Raw genomic sequence first — 22,065 nt, forward strand, 5'->3', positions numbered from 1 at the left:
TCATTGATCCTTGTTCATTCTTCATCGTTCATTCTTCATTTATCATTGATCCTTGTTCATTCTTCATTGATCATTGATCCTTGTTCATTCTTCATCGTTCATTCTTCATTGATCATTGTTCCTTGTTCATTGTTCATCGTTCATTCCTCAATGATCATTGATACTTGTTCATTCTTCATCGTTCATTCTTTATTTATCATTGATCCTTGTTCATTCTTCATCGTTCATTCTTCATTTATCATTGATCCTTGTTCATTCTTCATTGATCATTGATCCTTGTTCATTCTTCATCGTTCATTCTTCATTGATCATTGATCCTTGTTCATTCTTCATCGTTCATTCTTCATTGATCATTGTTCCTTGTTCATTGTTCATCGTTCATTCCTCAATGATCATTGATCCTTGTTCATTCTTCATCGTTCATTCTTCATTGATCATTGATCCTTGTTCATTCTTCATTGTTCATTCTTCATTGATCATTGATCCTTATTCATTCTTCATCGTTCATTCTTCATTTATCATTGATCCTTGTTCATTCTTCATCGTTCATTCTTCATGGTTCATTCTTCATTGATCATTGATCTTTGTTCATTCTTCTTCGTTCATTCTTCATTGATCATTGATCCTTGTTTATTCTTCATCGTTCATTCTTCATTGATCATTGATCCTTGTTCATTCTTCATCGTTCATTCTAAATTTATCATTGATCCTTTTTCATTCTTCATCGTTCATTCTTCATTGATCATTGATCCTTGTTCATTCTTCATCGTTCATTCTTCATTTATCATTGATCCTTGTTCATTCTTCATTGATCATTGATCCTTGTTCATTCTTCATCGTTCATTCTTCATTGATCATTGATCCTTGTTCATTCTTCATCGTTCATTCTTCATTGATCATTGTTCCTTGTTCATTGTTCATCGTTCATTCCTCAATGATCATTGATACTTGTTCATTCTTCATCGTTCATTCTTTATTTATCATTGATCCTTGTTCATTCTTCATCGTTCATTCTTCATTTATCATTGATCCTTGTTCATTCTTCATTGATCATTGATCCTTGTTCATTCTTCATCGTTCATTCTTCATTGATCATTGATCCTTGTTCATTCTTCATCGTTCATTCTTCATTGATCATTGTTCCTTGTTCATTGTTCATCGTTCATTCCTCAATGATCATTGATACTTGTTCATTCTTCATCGTTCATTCTTCATCGTTCATTCTTTATTGATCATTGATCCTTGTTCATTCTTCATCGTTCATTCTTCATTGATCATTGATCCTTGTTCATTCTTCATCGTTCATTCTTCATTTATCATTGATCCTTGTTCATTCTTCATCATTCATTCTTCATTGATCATTGATCTTTGTTCATTCTTCATCGTTCATTCTTTAATGATCATTGATCCTAGCTCATTCTTTATTGATCATTGATCCTTGTTTATTCTTCATCGTTCATTCTTCATTGATCATTTATCCTTGTTCATTCTTCATCGTTCATTCTTAATTTATCATTGATCCTTGTTCATTCTTCATCGTTCATTCTTCTTTAATCATTGATCCTTGTTCATTCTTCATCGTTCATTCTTCATTGATCCTTGTTCATTCTTTATCTTTCATTTTTCATTGATCATTGTTCCTTGTTCATTGTTCATCGTTCATTCCTCAATGATCATTGATCCTAGTTCATTCTTCATCGTTCATTCTTCATTGATCATTGATCCTTGTTCATTCTTCATCGTTCATTCTTTATTGATCATTGATCCTTGTTCATTCTTCATCGTTCATTCTTCATTGATCATTGATTCTTGTTCATTCTTCATCGTTCATTCTTCATTTATCATTGATCCTTGTTCATTCTTCATCATTCATTCTTCATTGATCATTGATCTTTGTTCATTCTTCATCGTTAATTCTTCATTGATCATTGATCCTTGTTCATTCTTCATCGTTCATTCTTCATTGATCATTGATCCTTGTTCATTCTTCATCGTTCATTCTTCATTGATCATTGATCCTTGTTCATTGTTCATTGTTCATTCCTCAATGATCATTGATCCTTGTTCATTCTTCATCGTTCATTCTTCATTGATCATTGATCCTATTTTATTCTTCATCATTCATTCTTTAATGATCATTGATCCTAGTTCATTCTTCATCGTTCATTGATCCTTGTTCATTCTTCATCGTTCATTCTTCATTGATCATTGATCCTTGTTCATTCTTCATTGTTCATTCTTCATTGATCATTGATCCTTATTCATTCTTCATCGTTCATTCTTCATTTATCATTGATCCTTGTTCATTCTTCATCGTTCATTCTTCATGGTTCATTCTTCATTGATCATTGATCTTTGTTCATTCTTCTTCGTTCATTCTTCATTGATCATTGATCCTTGTTTATTCTTCATCGTTCATTCTTCATTGATCATTGATCCTTGTTCATTCTTTATCGTTCATTCTAAATTTATCATTGATCCTTTTTCATTCTTCATCGTTCATTCTTCATTGATCATTGATCCTTGTTCATTCTTCATCGTTCATTCTTCATTTATCATTGATCCTTGTTCATTCTTCATTGATCATTGATCCTTGTTCATTCTTCATCGTTCATTCTTCATTGATCATTGATCCTTGTTCATTCTTCATCGTTCATTCTTCATTGATCATTGTTCCTTGTTCATTGTTCATCGTTCATTCCTCAATGATCATTGATACTTGTTCATTCTTCATCGTTCATTCTTTATTTATCATTGATCCTTGTTCATTCTTCATCGTTCATTCTTCATTTATCATTGATCCTTGTTCATTCTTCATTGATCATTGATCCTTGTTCATTCTTCATCGTTCATTCTTCATTGATCATTGATCCTTGTTCATTCTTCATCGTTCATTCTTCATTGATCATTGTTCCTTGTTCATTGTTCATCGTTCATTCCTCAATGATCATTGATCCTTGTTCATTCTTCATCGTTCATTCTTCATTGATCATTGATCCTTGTTCATTCTTCATTGTTCATTCTTCATTGATCATTGATCCTTATTCATTCTTCATCGTTCATTCTTCATTTATCATTGATCCTTGTTCATTCTTCATCGTTCATTCTTCATGGTTCATTCTTCATTGATCATTGATCTTTGTTCATTCTTCTTCGTTCATTCTTCATTGATCATTGATCCTTGTTTATTCTTCATCGTTCATTCTTCATTGATCATTGATCCTTGTTCATTCTTTATCGTTCATTCTAAATTTATCATTGATCCTTTTTCATTCTTCATCGTTCATTCTTCATTGATCATTGATCCTTGTTCATTCTTCATCGTTCATTCTTCATTTATCATTGATCCTTGTTCATTCTTCATTGATCATTGATCCTTGTTCATTCTTCATCGTTCATTCTTCATTGATCATTGATCCTTGTTCATTCTTCATCGTTCATTCTTCATTGATCATTGTTCCTTGTTCATTGTTCATCGTTCATTCCTCAATGATCATTGATACTTGTTCATTCTTCATCGTTCATTCTTTATTTATCATTGATCCTTGTTCATTCTTCATCGTTCATTCTTCATTTATCATTGATCCTTGTTCATTCTTCATTGATCATTGATCCTTGTTCATTCTTCATCGTTCATTCTTCATTGATCATTGATCCTTGTTCATTCTTCATCGTTCATTCTTCATTGATCATTGTTCCTTGTTCATTGTTCATCGTTCATTCCTCAATGATCATTGATACTTGTTCATTCTTCATCGTTCATTCTTTATTCATCATTGATCCTTGTTTATTCTTCATCGTTCATTGTTCATTGATCATTATTCCTTGTTCATTCTTCATCGTTCATTCTTCATTGATCATTGATCCTTGTTCATTCTTCATCGTTCATTCTTCATTGACCATTGATCCGATTTCATTCTTCATCGTTCATTCTTCATTGATCATTGATCCTTGTTCATTGTTCATTGTTCATTCCTCAATGATCATTGATCCTTGTTCATTCTTCATCGTTCATGCTTCAATTATCATTGATCCTATTTTATTCTTCATCATTCATTCTTTAATGATCATTGATCCTAGTTCATTCTTCATCGTTCATTCTTCATCGTTCATTGATCCTTGTTCATTTTTCATCGTTCATTCTTTAATGATCATTGATCCTAGGTCATTCTTTATTGATCATTGATCCTTGTTCATTCTTCATCGTTCATTCTTCATTGATCATTGATCCTTGTTCATTCTTCATCGTTCATTCTTCATTGATCATTGATCCTTGTTCATTCTTCATCGTTCATTCTTCATTGATCATTGATCCTTGTTCATTCTTCATCGTTCATTCTTCATTGATCATTGATCCTTGTTCATTCTTCATCGTTCATTCTTCATTGATCATTGTTCCTTGTTCATTGTTCATCGTTCATTCCTCAATGATCATTGATACTTGTTCATTCTTCATCGTTCATTCTTCATCGTTCATTCTTTATTGATCATTGATCCTTGTTCATTCTTCATCGTTCATTCTTCATTGATCATTGATCCTTGTTCATTCTTCATCGTTCATTCTTCATTTATCATTGATCCTTGTTCATTCTTCATCATTCATTCTTCATTGATCATTGATCTTTGTTCATTCTTCATCTTTAATTCTTCATTGGTCATTGATCCTTGTTCATTCTTCATTGTTCATTGTTCATTTATCATTGATTCTTGTTCATTCTTCATCGTTCATTGTTCATTTATCATTGATCATTGTTCATTCTTCATCGTTCATTCTTCATTGATCATTGATCCTTGTTCATTCTTCATCGTTCATTCTTCATTGATCATTGATCCTTGTTCATTCTTCATCGTTCATTCTTAATTGATCATTGATCCTTATTCATTCTTCATCGTTCATTCTTCATTGATCATTGTTCCTTGTTCATTGTTCATCGTTCATTCCTCAATGATCATTGATCCTTGTTCATTCTTCATCGTTCATTCTTTATTGATCATTGATCCTTGTTCATTCTTCATCGTTCATTCTTCATTGATCATTGATCCTTGTTCATTCTTCATCGTTCATTCTTCATTTATCATTGATCCTTGTTCATTCTTCATCATTCATTCTTCATTGATCATTGATCTTTGTTCATTCTTCATCGTTCATTCTTTAATGATCATTGATCCTAGCTCATTCTTTATTGATCATTGATCCTTGTTTATTCTTCATCGTTCATTCTTCATTGATCATTTATCCTTGTTCATTCTTCATCGTTCATTCTTAATTTATCATTGATCCTTGTTCATTCTTCATCGTTCATTCTTCTTTAATCATTGATCCTTGTTCATTCTTCATCGTTCATTCTTCATTGATCCTTGTTCATTCTTTATCTTTCATTTTTCATTGATCATTGTTCCTTGTTCATTGTTCATCGTTCATTCCTCAATGATCATTGATCCTAGTTCATTCTTCATCGTTCATTCTTCATTGATCATTGATCCTTGTTCATTCTTCATCGTTCATTCTTTATTGATCATTGATCCTTGTTCATTCTTCATCGTTCATTCTTCATTGATCATTGATTCTTGTTCATTCTTCATCGTTCATTCTTCATTTATCATTGATCCTTGTTCATTCTTCATCATTCATTCTTCATTGATCATTGATCTTTGTTCATTCTTCATCGTTAATTCTTCATTGATCATTGATCCTTGTTCATTCTTCATCGTTCATTCTTCATTGATCATTGATCCTTGTTCATTCTTCATCGTTCATTCTTCATTGATCATTGATCCTTGTTCATTGTTCATTGTTCATTCCTCAATGATCATTGATCCTTGTTCATTCTTCATCGTTCATTCTTCATTGATCATTGATCCTATTTTATTCTTCATCATTCATTCTTTAATGATCATTGATCCTAGTTCATTCTTCATCGTTCATTGATCCTTGTTCATTCTTCATCGTTCATTCTTCATTGATCATTGATCCTTGTTCATTCTTCATTGTTCATTCTTCATTGATCATTGATCCTTATTCATTCTTCATCGTTCATTCTTCATTTATCATTGATCCTTGTTCATTCTTCATCGTTCATTCTTCATGGTTCATTCTTCATTGATCATTGATCTTTGTTCATTCTTCTTCGTTCATTCTTCATTGATCATTGATCCTTGTTTATTCTTCATCGTTCATTCTTCATTGATCATTGATCCTTGTTCATTCTTTATCGTTCATTCTAAATTTATCATTGATCCTTTTTCATTCTTCATCGTTCATTCTTCATTGATCATTGATCCTTGTTCATTCTTCATCGTTCATTCTTCATTTATCATTGATCCTTGTTCATTCTTCATTGATCATTGATCCTTGTTCATTCTTCATCGTTCATTCTTCATTGATCATTGATCCTTGTTCATTCTTCATCGTTCATTCTTCATTGATCATTGTTCCTTGTTCATTGTTCATCGTTCATTCCTCAATGATCATTGATACTTGTTCATTCTTCATCGTTCATTCTTTATTTATCATTGATCCTTGTTCATTCTTCATCGTTCATTCTTCATTTATCATTGATCCTTGTTCATTCTTCATTGATCATTGATCCTTGTTCATTCTTCATCGTTCATTCTTCATTGATCATTGATCCTTGTTCATTCTTCATCGTTCATTCTTCATTGATCATTGTTCCTTGTTCATTGTTCATCGTTCATTCCTCAATGATCATTGATACTTGTTCATTCTTCATCGTTCATTCTTTATTCATCATTGATCCTTGTTTATTCTTCATCGTTCATTGTTCATTGATCATTATTCCTTATTCATTCTTCATCGTTCATTCTTCATTTATCATTGATCCTTGTTCATTCTTCATCGTTCATTCTTCATTGACCATTGATCCGATTTCATTCTTCATCGTTCATTCTTCATTGATCATTGATCCTTGTTCATTGTTCATTGTTCATTCCTCAATGATCATTGATCCTTGTTCATTCTTCATCGTTCATGCTTCAATTATCATTGATCCTATTTTATTCTTCATCATTCATTCTTTAATGATCATTGATCCTAGTTCATTCTTCATCGTTCATTCTTCATCGTTCATTGATCCTTGTTCATTTTTCATCGTTCATTCTTTAATGATCATTGATCCTAGGTCATTCTTTATTGATCATTGATCCTTGTTCATTCTTCATCGTTCATTCTTCATTGATCATTGATCCTTGTTCATTCTTCATCGTTCATTCTTCATTGATCATTGATCCTTGTTCATTCTTCATCGTTCATTCTTCATTGATCATTGATCCTTGTTCATTCTTCATCGTTCATTCTTCATTGATCATTGATCCTTGTTCATTCTTCATCGTTCATTCTTCATTGATCATTGTTCCTTGTTCATTGTTCATCGTTCATTCCTCAATGATCATTGATACTTGTTCATTCTTCATCGTTCATTCTTCATCGTTCATTCTTTATTGATCATTGATCCTTGTTCATTCTTCATCGTTCATTCTTCATTGATCATTGATCCTTGTTCATTCTTCATCGTTCATTCTTCATTTATCATTGATCCTTGTTCATTCTTCATCATTCATTCTTCATTGATCATTGATCTTTGTTCATTCTTCATCTTTAATTCTTCATTGGTCATTGATCCTTGTTCATTCTTCATTGTTCATTGTTCATTTATCATTGATTCTTGTTCATTCTTCATCGTTCATTGTTCATTTATCATTGATCATTGTTCATTCTTCATCGTTCATTCTTCATTGATCATTGATCCTTGTTCATTCTTCATCGTTCATTCTTCATTGATCATTGATCCTTGTTCATTCTTCATCGTTCATTCTTAATTGATCATTGATCCTTATTCATTCTTCATCGTTCATTCTTCATTGATCATTGTTCCTTGTTCATTGTTCATCGTTCATTCCTCAATGATCATTGATCCTTGTTCATTCTTCATCGTTCATTCTTTATTGATCATTGATCCTTGTTCATTCTTCATCGTTCATTCTTCATTGATCATTGATCCTTGTTCATTCTTCATCGTTCATTCTTCATTTATCATTGATCCTTGTTCATTCTTCATCATTCATTCTTCATTGATCATTGATCTTTGTTCATTCTTCATCGTTCATTCTTTAATGATCATTGATCCTAGCTCATTCTTTATTGATCATTGATCCTTGTTTATTCTTCATCGTTCATTCTTCATTGATCATTTATCCTTGTTCATTCTTCATCGTTCATTCTTAATTTATCATTGATCCTTGTTCATTCTTCATCGTTCATTCTTCTTTAATCATTGATCCTTGTTCATTCTTCATCGTTCATTCTTCATTGATCCTTGTTCATTCTTTATCTTTCATTTTTCATTGATCATTGTTCCTTGTTCATTGTTCATCGTTCATTCCTCAATGATCATTGATCCTAGTTCATTCTTCATCGTTCATTCTTCATTGATCATTGATCCTTGTTCATTCTTCATCGTTCATTCTTTATTGATCATTGATCCTTGTTCATTCTTCATCGTTCATTATCCATTGATCATTGATTCTTGTTCATTCTTCATCGTTCATTCTTCATTTATCATTGATCCTTGTTCATTCTTCATCATTCATTCTTCATTGATCATTGATCTTTGTTCATTCTTCATCGTTAATTCTTCATTGATCATTGATCCTTGTTCATTCTTCATCGTTCATTCTTCATTGATCATTGATCCTTGTTCATTCTTCATCGTTCATTCTTCATTGATCATTGATCCTTGTTCATTGTTCATTGTTCATTCCTCAATGATCATTGATCCTTGTTCATTCTTCATCGTTCATTCTTCATTGATCATTGATCCTATTTTATTCTTCATCATTCATTCTTTAATGATCATTGATCCTAGTTCATTCTTCATCGTTCATTGATCCTTGTTCATTCTTCATCGTTCATTCTTCATTGATCATTGATCCTTGTTCATTCTTCATTGTTCATTCTTCATTGATCATTGATCCTTATTCATTCTTCATCGTTCATTCTTCATTTATCATTGATCCTTGTTCATTCTTCATCGTTCATTCTTCATGGTTCATTCTTCATTGATCATTGATCTTTGTTCATTCTTCTTCGTTCATTCTTCATTGATCATTGATCCTTGTTTATTCTTCATCGTTCATTCTTCATTGATCATTGATCCTTGTTCATTCTTCATCGTTCATTCTAAATTTATCATTGATCCTTTTTCATTCTTCATCGTTCATTCTTCATTGATCATTGATCCTTGTTCATTCTTCATCGTTCATTCTTCATTTATCATTGATCCTTGTTCATTCTTCATTGATCATTGATCCTTGTTCATTCTTCATCGTTCATTCTTCATTGATCATTGTTCCTTGTTCATTGTTCATCGTTCATTCCTCAATGATCATTGATACTTGTTCATTCTTCATCGTTCATTCTTTATTTATCATTGATCCTTGTTCATTCTTCATCGTTCATTCTTCATTTATCATTGATCCTTGTTCATTCTTCATTGATCATTGATCCTTGTTCATTCTTCATCGTTCATTCTTCATTGATCATTGATCCTTGTTCATTCTTCATCGTTCATTCTTCATTGATCATTGTTCCTTGTTCATTGTTCATCGTTCATTCCTCAATGATCATTGATACTTGTTCATTCTTCATCGTTCATTCTTTATTCATCATTGATCCTTGTTTATTCTTCATCGTTCATTGTTCATTGATCATTATTCCTTGTTCATTCTTCATCGTTCATTCTTCATTGATCATTGATCCTTGTTCATTCTTCATCGTTCATTCTTCATTGACCATTGATCCGATTTCATTCTTCATCGTTCATTCTTCATTGATCATTGATCGTTGTTCATTGTTCATTGTTCATTCCTCAATGATCATTGATCCTTGTTCATTCTTCATCGTTCATGCTTCAATTATCATTGATCCTATTTTATTCTTCATCATTCATTCTTTAATGATCATTGATCCTAGTTCATTCTTCATCGTTCATTCTTCATCGTTCATTGATCCTTGTTCATTTTTCATCGTTCATTCTTTAATGATCATTGATCCTAGGTCATTCTTTATTGATCATTGATCCTTGTTCATTCTTCATCGTTCATTCTTCATTGATCATTGATCCTTGTTCATTCTTCATCGTTCATTCTTCATTTATCATTGATCCTTGTTCATTCTTCATCTTTCATTCTTCATTGATCATTGTTCCTTGTTCATTGTTCATCGTCCATTCCTCAATGATCATTGATCCTTGTTCATTCTTCATCGTTCATTCTTCATTTATCATTGATCCTTGTTCATTCTTCATTGATCATTGATCCTTGTTCATTCTTCATCGTTCATTCTTCATGATCATTGATCCTTGTTCATTCTTCATCGTTCATTCTTCATTGATCATTGTTCCTTGATCATTGTTCATCGTTCATTCCTCAATGATCATTGATCCTTGTTCATTCTTCATCGTTCATTCTTTATTTATCATTGATCCTTGTTTATTCTTCATCGTTCATTCTTCATTGATCATTATTCCTTGTTCATTCTTCATCGTTCATTCTTCATTGATCATTGATCCTTGTTCATTCTTCATCGTTCATTCCTCAATGATCATTGATCCTAGTTCATTCTTCATCGTTCATTCTTCATTGATCATTGATCCTTGTTCATTCTTCATCGTTCATTCTTTATTGATCATTGATCCTTGTTCATTCTTCATCGTTCATTCTTCATTGATCATTGATTCTTGTTCATTCTTCATCGTTCATTCTTCATTTATCATTGATCCTTGTTCATTCTTCATCATTCATTCTTCATTGATCATTGATCTTTGTTCATTCTTCATCGTTAATTCTTCATTGATCATTGATCCTTGTTCATTCTTCATCGTTCATTCTTCATTGATCATTGATCCTTGTTCATTCTTCATCGTTCATTCTTCATTGATCATTGATCCTTGTTCATTGTTCATTGTTCATTCCTCAATGATCATTGATCCTTGTTCATTCTTCATCGTTCATTCTTCATTGATCATTGATCCTATTTTATTCTTCATCATTCATTCTTTAATGATCATTGATCCTAGTTCATTCTTCATCGTTCATTGATCCTTGTTCATTCTTCATCGTTCATTCTTCATTGATCATTGATCCTTGTTCATTCTTCATTGTTCATTCTTCATTGATCATTGATCCTTATTCATTCTTCATCGTTCATTCTTCATTTATCATTGATCCTTGTTCATTCTTCATCGTTCATTCTTCATGGTTCATTCTTCATTGATCATTGATCTTTGTTCATTCTTCTTCGTTCATTCTTCATTGATCATTGATCCTTGTTTATTCTTCATCGTTCATTCTTCATTGATCATTGATCCTTGTTCATTCTTCATCGTTCATTCTAAATTTATCATTGATCCTTTTTCATTCTTCATCGTTCATTCTTCATTGATCATTGATCCTTGTTCATTCTTCATCGTTCATTCTTCATTTATCATTGATCCTTGTTCATTCTTCATTGATCATTGATCCTTGTTCATTCTTCATCGTTCATTCTTCATTGATCATTGTTCCTTGTTCATTGTTCATCGTTCATTCCTCAATGATCATTGATACTTGTTCATTCTTCATCGTTCATTCTTTATTTATCATTGATCCTTGTTCATTCTTCATCGTTCATTCTTCATTTATCATTGATCCTAGTTCATTCTTCATTGATCATTGATCCTTGTTCATTCTTCATCGTTCATTCTTCATTGATCATTGATCCTTGTTCATTCTTCATCGTTCATTCTTCATTGATCATTGTTCCTTGTTCATTGTTCATCGTTCATTCCTCAATGATCATTGATACTTGTTCATTCTTCATCGTTCATTCTTTATTCATCATTGATCCTTGTTTATTCTTCATCGTTCATTGTTCATTGATCATTATTCCTTGTTCATTCTTCATCGTTCATTCTTCATTGATCATTGATCCTTGTTCATTCTTCATCGTTCATTCTTCATTGACCATTGATCCGATTTCATTCTTCATCGTTCATTCTTCATTGATCATTGATCCTTGTTCATTGTTCATTGTTCATTCCTCAATGATCATTGATCCTTGTTCATTCTTCATCGTTCATGCTTCAATTATCATTGATCCTATTTTATTCTTCATCATTCATTCTTTAATGATCATTGATCCTAGTTCATTCTTCATCGTTCATTCTTCATCGTTCATTGATCCTTGTTCATTTTTCATCGTTCATTCTTTAATGATCATTGATCCTAGGTCATTCTTTATTGATCATTGATCCTTGTTCATTCTTCATCGTTCATTCTTCATTGATCATTGATCCTTGTTCATTCTTCATCGTTCATTCTTCATTGATCATTGATCCTTGTTCATTCTTCATCGTTCATTCTTCATTTATCATTGATCCTTGTTCATTCTTCATCTTTCATTCTTCATTGATCATTGTTCCTTGTTCATTGTTCATCGTCCATTCCTCAATGATCATTGATCCTTGTTCATTCTTCATCGTTCATTCTTCATTTATCATTGATCCTTGTTCATTCTTCATTGATCATTGATCCTTGTTCATTCTTCATCGTTCATTCTTCATGATCATTGATCCTTGTTCATTCTTCATCGTTCATTCTTCATTGATCATTGTTCCTTGATCATTGTTCATCGTTCATTCCTCAATGATCATTGATCCTTGTTCATTCTTCATCGTTCATTCTTTATTTATCATTGATCCTTGTTTATTCTTCATCGTTCATTCTTCATTGATCATTATTCCTTGTTCATTCTTCATCGTTCATTCTTCATTGATCATTGATCCTTGTTCATTCTTCATCGTTCATTCTTCATTGATCATTGATCCTTGTTCATTCTTCATCGTTCATTCTTAATTGATCATTGATCCTTATTCATTCTTCATCGTTCATTCTTCATTGATCATTGTTCCTTGTTCATTGTTCATCGTTCATTCCTCAATGATCATTGATCCTTGTTCATTCTTCATCGTTCATTCTTTATTGATCATTGATCCTTGTTCATTCTTCATCGTTCATTCTTCATTGATCATTGATCCTTGTTCATTCTTCATCGTTCATTCTTCATTTATCATTGATCCTTGTTCATTCTTCATCATTCATTCTTCATTGATCATTGATCTTTGTTCATTCTTCATCGTTCATTCTTTAATGATCATTGATCCTAGCTCATTCTTTATTGATCATTGATCCTTGTTTATTCTTCATCGTTCATTCTTCATTGATCATTTATCCTTGTTCATTCTTCATCGTTCATTCTTAATTTATCATTGATCCTTGTTCATTCTTCATCGTTCATTCTTCTTTAATCATTGATCCTTGTTCATTCTTCATCGTTCATTCTTCATTGATCCTTGTTCATTCTTTATCTTTCATTTTTCATTGATCATTGTTCCTTGTTCATTGTTCATCGTTCATTCCTCAATGATCATTGATCCTAGTTCATTCTTCATCGTTCATTCTTCATTGATCATTGATCCTTGTTCATTCTTCATCGTTCATTCTTTATTGATCATTGATCCTTGTTCATTCTTCATCGTTCATTCTTCATTGATCATTGATTCTTGTTCATTCTTCATCGTTCATTCTTCATTTATCATTGATCCTTGTTCATTCTTCATCATTCATTCTTCATTGATCATTGATCTTTGTTCATTCTTCATCGTTAATTCTTCATTGATCATTGATCCTTGTTCATTCTTCATCGTTCATTCTTCATTGATCATTGATCCTTGTTCATTCTTCATCGTTCATTCTTCATTGATCATTGATCCTTGTTCATTGTTCATTGTTCATTCCTCAATGATCATTGATCCTTGTTCATTCTTCATCGTTCATTCTTCATTGATCATTGATCCTATTTTATTCTTCATCATTCATTCTTTAATGATCATTGATCCTAGTTCATTCTTCATCGTTCATTGATCCTTGTTCATTCTTCATCGTTCATTCTTCATTGATCATTGATCCTTGTTCATTCTTCATTGTTCATTCTCCATTGATCATTGATCCTTATTCATTCTTCATCGTTCATTCTTCATTTATCATTGATCCTTGTTCATTCTTCATCGTTCATTCTTCGTGGTTCATTCTTCATTGATCATTGATCTTTGTTCATTCTTCTTCGTTCATTCTTCATTGATCATTGATCCTTGTTTATTCTTCATCGTTCATTCTTCATTGATCATTGATCCTTGTTCATTCTTCATCGTTCATTCTAAATTTATCATTGATCCTTTTTCATTCTTCATCGTTCATTCTTCATTGATCATTGATCCTTGTTCATTCTTCATCGTTCATTCTTCATTTATCATTGATCCTTGTTCATTCTTCATTGATCATTGATCCTTGTTCATTCTTCATCGTTCATTCTTCATTGATCATTGTTCCTTGTTCATTGTTCATCGTTCATTCCTCAATGATCATTGATACTTGTTCATTCTTCATCGTTCATTCTTTATTTATCATTGATCCTTGTTCATTCTTCATCGTTCATTCTTCATTTATCATTGATCCTTGTTCATTCTTCATTGATCATTGATCCTTGTTCATTCTTCATCGTTCATTCTTCATTGATCATTGATCCTTGTTCATTCTTCATCGTTCATTCTTCATTGATCATTGTTCCTTGTTCATTGTTCATCGTTCATTCCTCAATGATCATTGATACTTGTTCATTCTTCATCGTTCATTCTTTATTCATCATTGATCCTTGTTTATTCTTCATCGTTCATTGTTCATTGATCATTATTCCTTGTTCATTCTTCATCGTTCATTCTTCATTGATCATTGATCCTTGTTCATTCTTCATCGTTCATTCTTCATTGACCATTGATCCGATTTCATTCTTCATCGTTCATTCTTCATTGATCATTGATCCTTGTTCATTGTTCATTGTTCATTCCTCAATGATCATTGATCCTTGTTCATTCTTCATCGTTCATGCTTCAATTATCATTGATCCTATTTTATTCTTCATCATTCATTCTTTAATGATCATTGATCCTAGTTCATTCTTCATCGTTCATTCTTCATCGTTCATTGATCCTTGTTCATTTTTCATCGTTCATTCTTTAATGATCATTGATCCTAGGTCATTCTTTATTGATCATTGATCCTTGTTCATTCTTCATCGTTCATTCTTCATTGATCATTGATCCTTGTTCATTCTTCATCGTTCATTCTTCATTTATCATTGATCCTTGTTCATTCTTCATCTTTCATTCTTCATTGATCATTGTTCCTTGTTCATTGTTCATCGTCCATTCCTCAATGATCATTGATCCTTGTTCATTCTTCATCGTTCATTCTTCATTTATCATTGATCCTTGTTCATTCTTCATTGATCATTGATCCTTGTTCATTCTTCATCGTTCATTCTTCATGATCATTGATCCTTGTTCATTCTTCATCGTTCATTCTTCATTGATCATTGTTCCTTGATCATTGTTCATCGTTCATTCCTCAATGATCATTGATCCTTGTTCATTCTTCATCGTTCATTCTTTATTTATCATTGATCCTTGTTTATTCTTCATCGTTCATTCTTCATTGATCTTTATTCCTTGTTCATTCTTCATCGTTCATTCTTCATTGATCATTGATCCTTGTTCATTCTTCATCGTTCATTCTTCATTGATCATTGTTCCTTGATCATTGTTCATCGTTCATTCCTCAATGATCATTGATCCTTGTTCATTCTTCATCGTTCATTCTTTATTTATCATTGATCCTTGTTTATTCTTCATCGTTCATTCTTCATTGATCATTATTCCTTGTTCATTCTTCATCGTTCATTCTTCATTGATCATTGATCCTTGTTCATTCTTCATCTTTCATTCTTCATTGATCATTGTTCCTTGTTCATTGTTCATCGTCCATTCCTCAATGATCATTGATGCTTGTTCATTCTTCATCGTTCATTCTTCATTTATCATTGATCCTTGTTCATTCTTCATTGATCATTGATCCTTGTTCATTCTTCATCGTTCATTCTTCATTGATCATTGATCCTTGTTCATTCTTCATCGTTCATTCTTTATTGATCATTGATCCTTGTTCATTCTTCATCGTTCATTCTTCATTGATCATTGATCCTTGTTCATTCTTCATCGTTCATTCTTCATTGATCATTGATCCTTGTTCATTCTTCATCGTTCATTCTTCATTTATCATTGATCCTTGTTCATTCTTCATCATTCATTCTTCATTGATCATTGATCTTTGTTCATTCTTCATCGTTCATTCTTTAATGATCATTGATCCTAGCTCATTCTTTATTGATCATTGATCCTTGTTTATTCTTCATCGTTCATTCTTCATTGATCATTGATCCTTGTTCATTCTTTATCTTTCATTCTTCATTGATCATTGTTCCTTGTTCATTGTTCATCGTTCATTCCTCAATGATCATTGATCCTAGTTCATTCTTCATCGTTCATTCTTCATTGATCATTTATCCTTGTTCATTCTTCATGGTTCATTCTTTATTGATCATTGATCCTTGTTCATTCTTCATCGTTCATTCTTCATTGATCATTGATTCTTGTTCATTCTTCATCGTTCATTCTTCATTTATCATTGATCCTTGTTCATTCTTCATCATTCATTCTTCATTGATCATTGATCTTTGTTCATTCTTCATCGTTAATTCTTCATTGATCATTGATCCTTGTTCATTCTTCATCGTTCATTCTTCATTGATCATTGATCTTTGTTCATTCTTCATCGTTCATTCTTCATTTATCATTGATCCTTGTTCATTCTTCATTGATCATTGATCCTTTTTCATTCTTCATCGTTCATTCTTCATTGATCATTGATCCTTGTTCATTCTTCATCGTTCATTCTTCATTGATCATTGTTCCTTGTTCATTGTTCATCGTTCATTCCTCAATGATCATTGATACTTGTTCATTCTTCATCGTTCATTCTTTATTTATCATTGATCCTTGTTCATTCTTCATCGTTCATTCTTCATTTATCATTGATCCTTGTTCATTCTTCATTGATCATTGATCCTTGTTCATTCTTCATCGTTCATTCTTCATTGATCATTGATCCTTGTTCATTCTTCATCGTTCATTCTTCATTGATCATTGTTCCTTGTTCATTGTTCATCGTTCATTCCTCAATGATCATTGATCCTTGTTCATTCTTCATCGTTCATTCTTCATTGATCATTGATCCTTGTTCATTCTTCATTGTTCATTCTTCATTGATCATTGATCCTTATTCATTCTTCATCGTTCATTCTTCATTTATCATTGATCCTTGTTCATTCTTCATCGTTCATTCTTCATGGTTCATTCTTCATTGATCATTGATCTTTGTTCATTCTTCTTCGTTCATTCTTCATTGATCATTGATCCTTGTTTATTCTTCATCGTTCATTCTTCATTGATCATTGATCCTTGTTCATTCTTTATCGTTCATTCTAAATTTATCATTGATCCTTTTTCATTCTTCATCGTTCATTCTTCATTGATCATTGATCCTTGTTCATTCTTCATCGTTCATTCTTCATTTATCATTGATCCTTGTTCATTCTTCATTGATCATTGATCCTTGTTCATTCTTCATCGTTCATTCTTCATTGATCATTGATCCTTGTTCATTCTTCATCGTTCATTCTTCATTGATCATTGTTCCTTGTTCATTGTTCATCGTTCATTCCTCAATGATCATTGATACTTGTTCATTCTTCATCGTTCATTCTTTATTTATCATTGATCCTTGTTCATTCTTCATCGTTCATTCTTCATTTATCATTGATCCTTGTTCATTCTTCATTGATCATTGATCCTTGTTCATTCTTCATCGTTCATTCTTCATTGATCATTGATCCTTGTTCATTCTTCATCGTTCATTCTTCATTGATCATTGTTCCTTGTTCATTGTTCATCGTTCATTCCTCAATGATCATTGATACTTGTTCATTCTTCATCGTTCATTCTTTATTCATCATTGATCCTTGTTTATTCTTCATCGTTCATTGTTCATTGATCATTATTCCTTGTTCATTCTTCATCGTTCATTCTTCATTGATCATTGATCCTTGTTCATTCTTCATCGTTCATTCTTCATTGACCATTGATCCGATTTCATTCTTCATCGTTCATTCTTCATTGATCATTGATCCTTGTTCATTGTTCATTGTTCATTCCTCAATGATCATTGATCCTTGTTCATTCTTCATCGTTCATGCTTCAATTATCATTGATCCTATTTTATTCTTCATCATTCATTCTTTAATGATCATTGATCCTAGTTCATTCTTCATCGTTCATTCTTCATCGTTCATTGATCCTTGTTCATTTTTCATCGTTCATTCTTTAATGATCATTGATCCTAGGTCATTCTTTATTGATCATTGATCCTTGTTCATTCTTCATCGTTCATTCTTCATTGATCATTGATCCTTGTTCATTCTTCATCGTTCATTCTTCATTGATCATTGATCCTTGTTCATTCTTCATCGTTCATTCTTCATTGATCATTGATCCTTGTTCATTCTTCATCGTTCATTCTTCATTGATCATTGATCCTTGTTCATTCTTCATCGTTCATTCTTCATTGATCATTGTTCCTTGTTCATTGTTCATCGTTCATTCCTCAATGATCATTGATACTTGTTCATTCTTCATCGTTCATTCTTCATCGTTCATTCTTTATTGATCATTGATCCTTGTTCATTCTTCATCGTTCATTCTTCATTGATCATTGATCCTTGTTCATTCTTCATCGTTCATTCTTCATTTATCATTGATCCTTGTTCATTCTTCATCATTCATTCTTCATTGATCATTGATCTTTGTTCATTCTTCATCTTTAATTCTTCATTGGTCATTGATCCTTGTTCATTCTTCATTGTTCATTGTTCATTTATCATTGATTCTTGTTCATTCTTCATCGTTCATTGTTCATTTATCATTGATCATTGTTCATTCTTCATCGTTCATTCTTCATTGATCATTGATCCTTGTTCATTCTTCATCGTTCATTCTTCATTGATCATTGATCCTTGTTCATTCTTCATCGTTCATTCTTAATTGATCATTGATCCTTATTCATTCTTCATCGTTCATTCTTCATTGATCATTGTTCCTTGTTCATTGTTCATCGTTCATTCCTCAATGATCATTGATCCTTGTTCATTCTTCATCGTTCATTCTTTATTGATCATTGATCCTTGTTCATTCTTCATCGTTCATTCTTCATTGATCATTGATCCTTGTTCATTCTTCATCGTTCATTCTTCATTTATCATTGATCCTTGTTCATTCTTCATCATTCATTCTTCATTGATCATTGATCTTTGTTCATTCTTCATCGTTCATTCTTTAATGATCATTGATCCTAGCTCATTCTTTATTGATCATTGATCCTTGTTTATTCTTCATCGTTCATTCTTCATTGATCATTTATCCTTGTTCATTCTTCATCGTTCATTCTTAATTTATCATTGATCCTTGTTCATTCTTCATCGTTCATTCTTCTTTAATCATTGATCCTTGTTCATTCTTCATCGTTCATTCTTCATTGATCCTTGTTCATTCTTTATCTTTCATTTTTCATTGATCATTGTTCCTTGTTCATTGTTCATCGTTCATTCCTCAATGATCATTGATCCTAGTTCATTCTTCATCGTTCATTCTTCATTGATCATTGATCCTTGTTCATTCTTCATCGTTCATTCTTTATTGATCATTGATCCTTGTTCATTCTTCATCGTTCATTCTTCATTGATCATTGATTCTTGTTCATTCTTCATCGTTCATTCTTCATTTATCATTGATCCTTGTTCATTCTTCATCATTCATTCTTCATTGATCATTGATCTTTGTTCATTCTTCATCGTTAATTCTTCATTGATCATTGATCCTTGTTCATTCTTCATCGTTCATTCTTCATTGATCATTGATCCTTGTTCATTCTTCATCGTTCATTCTTCATTGATCATTGATCCTTGTTCATTGTTCATTGTTCATTCCTCAATGATCATTGATCCTTGTTCATTCTTCATCGTTCATTCTTCATTGATCATTGATCCTATTTTATTCTTCATCATTCATTCTTTAATGATCATTGATCCTAGTTCATTCTTCATCGTTCATTGATCCTTGTTCATTCTTCATCGTTCATTCTTCATTGATCATTGATCCTTGTTCATTCTTCATTGTTCATTCTTCATTGATCATTGATCCTTATTCATTCTTCATCGTTCATTCTTCATTTATCATTGATCCTTGTTCATTCTTCATCGTTCATTCTTCATGGTTCATTCTTCATTGATCATTGATCTTTGTTCATTCTTCTTCGTTCATTCTTCATTGATCATTGATCCTTGTTTATTCTTCATCGTTCATTCTTCATTGATCATTGATCCTTGTTCATTCTTTATCGTTCATTCTAAATTTATCATTGATCCTTTTTCATTCTTCATCGTTCATTCTTCATTGATCATTGATCCTTGTTCATTCTTCATCGTTCATTCTTCATTTATCATTGATCCTTGTTCATTCTTCATTGATCATTGATCCTTGTTCATTCTTCATCGTTCATTCTTCATTGATCATTGATCCTTGTTCATTCTTCATCGTTCATTCTTCATTGATCATTGTTCCTTGTTCATTGTTCATCGTTCATTCCTCAATGATCATTGATACTTGTTCATTCTTCATCGTTCATTCTTTATTTATCATTGATCCTTGTTCATTCTTCATCGTTCATTCTTCATTTATCATTGATCCTTGTTCATTCTTCATTGATCATTGATCCTTGTTCATTCTTCATCGTTCATTCTTCATTGATCATTGATCCTTGTTCATTCTTCATCGTTCATTCTTCATTGATCATTGTTCCTTGTTCATTGTTCATCGTTCATTCCTCAATGATCATTGATACTTGTTCATTCTTCATCGTTCATTCTTTATTCATCATTGATCCTTGTTTATTCTTCATCGTTCATTGTTCATTGATCATTATTCCTTATTCATTCTTCATCGTTCATTCTTCATTTATCATTGATCCTTGTTCATTCTTCATCGTTCATTCTTCATTGACCATTGATCCGATTTCATTCTTCATCGTTCATTCTTCATTGATCATTGATCCTTGTTCATTGTTCATTGTTCATTCCTCAATGATCATTGATCCTTGTTCATTCTTCATCGTTCATGCTTCAATTATCATTGATCCTATTTTATTCTTCATCATTCATTCTTTAATGATCATTGATCCTAGTTCATTCTTCATCGTTCATTCTTCATCGTTCATTGATCCTTGTTCATTTTTCATCGTTCATTCTTTAATGATCATTGATCCTAGGTCATTCTTTATTGATCATTGATCCTTGTTCATTCTTCATCGTTCATTCTTCATTGATCATTGATCCTTGTTCATTCTTCATCGTTCATTCTTCATTGATCATTGATCCTTGTTCATTCTTCATCGTTCATTCTTCATTGATCATTGATCCTTGTTCATTCTTCATCGTTCATTCTTCATTGATCATTGATCCTTGTTCATTCTTCATCGTTCATTCTTCATTGATCATTGTTCCTTGTTCATTGTTCATCGTTCATTCCTCAATGATCATTGATACTTGTTCATTCTTCATCGTTCATTCTTCATCGTTCATTCTTTATTGATCATTGATCCTTGTTCATTCTTCATCGTTCATTCTTCATTGATCATTGATCCTTGTTCATTCTTCATCGTTCATTCTTCATTTATCATTGATCCTTGTTCATTCTTCATCATTCATTCTTCATTGATCATTGATCTTTGTTCATTCTTCATCTTTAATTCTTCATTGGTCATTGATCCTTGTTCATTCTTCATTGTTCATTGTTCATTTATCATTGATTCTTGTTCATTCTTCATCGTTCATTGTTCATTTATCATTGATCATTGTTCATTCTTCATCGTTCATTCTTCATTGATCATTGATCCTTGTTCATTCTTCATCGTTCATTCTTCATTGATCATTGATCCTTGTTCATTCTTCAT

The sequence above is a fragment of the Amaranthus tricolor genome, chromosome 6, assembly GCF_026212465.1.
Source record: "Amaranthus tricolor cultivar Red isolate AtriRed21 chromosome 6, ASM2621246v1, whole genome shotgun sequence".
Classification (NCBI taxonomy): Eukaryota; Viridiplantae; Streptophyta; class Magnoliopsida; order Caryophyllales; family Amaranthaceae; genus Amaranthus; species Amaranthus tricolor.